Source organism: Octodon degus, unplaced genomic scaffold (assembly GCF_000260255.1).
Source record: "Octodon degus isolate 3935 unplaced genomic scaffold, OctDeg1.0 scaffold00156, whole genome shotgun sequence".
In the NCBI taxonomy this organism is placed as follows: Eukaryota; Metazoa; Chordata; class Mammalia; order Rodentia; family Octodontidae; genus Octodon; species Octodon degus.
In genome coordinates, this window is record NW_004524732.1 from 2,894,985 (window position 1) to 2,895,888 (window position 904).

Sequence of the window (904 nt, forward strand, 5' to 3'; positions counted from 1 at the left end):
ACATTCACTTGCTTTTCCAAAAATTGTACTTAATGGCAAATACAGAATTATCTGCAGTTCTGTAAATTATATACTATGGAGGATAATTTGAACAGTTACTTTCCACCTTCCCCAAAACAAAATATGCTGGTATGCTAATGGAAAGTAAGTAAAAAAATCATAAAAATGAACCAACCTTAGAATAGAAAATGGCTAAATGTCCTTGAAGGTGCAGACTAAAGAGTCAACTTTCAAGGCTGCATTCATTATTTGAAAACAGTACCAAATCTGAAACTAAGCCTCTTAATTCTAAACCAAGAGCATGCAAAGTATTTATTATTTCATCAGTCAACATTGAAAATATGTATGAAAAAGTGGTATTTTTGTAGTAAAGACAACTCAAGATAAGTGTAAAATTCCTTTAGAAATATTTCAAGACTATTTTCTCATACATTATCAGGTATAAAATACTTACAATTTGATAATATGAGGATGACGAAAGAGTTTCAGATTTTGAATTTCTCGTTTTATTTTTCCAACAACATCTAAACTGCGAATCTTCTGTCTATTTAAGATTTTAACTGCCACCTTATGGCCTGTCAACTGATGTTCTCCAACTGAAGGAAAAAAAGGGAAAATGTGCCATCATGTCAACGTAATACTTATTCATGCATCACTAAGTATTTATTGAAGGCAGACTTTACAGATTATGAAAAAATACTAGCAATACCAACTAATGACATTTTGCAAGTGTTCAATACATACTGAGCATTTTTCCAAGTGCTAGCTGCTTGGTTCCCTCAACACAAAAATTTTATAAATATTACCCCCGGCCACATACATGAGAAACCTGAGCACAGAGAAGTTAAAAAGGCTAGTCCAAGATCACAGGGTAAGGGCTGGGGAGATAGCTTGGTGGTCTAAG

The 904-nt window shown here is 33.2% G+C and overlaps 1 protein-coding gene across 1 annotated transcript in view; it reads right to left on the minus strand.

The window, feature by feature from the left end:
* Positions 1-594, minus strand: part of Prkaa2 (protein kinase AMP-activated catalytic subunit alpha 2) — a 60,052-nt gene extending 59,458 nt beyond the window's left edge. The window contains exon 1 of the mRNA XM_012517227.2: positions 455-594. The gene's annotated coding sequence lies outside the window, so the exon portion shown is untranslated. The remainder of the gene's footprint in view (positions 1-454) is intronic.
* Between the last annotated feature and the right edge of the window lie 310 nt (positions 595-904).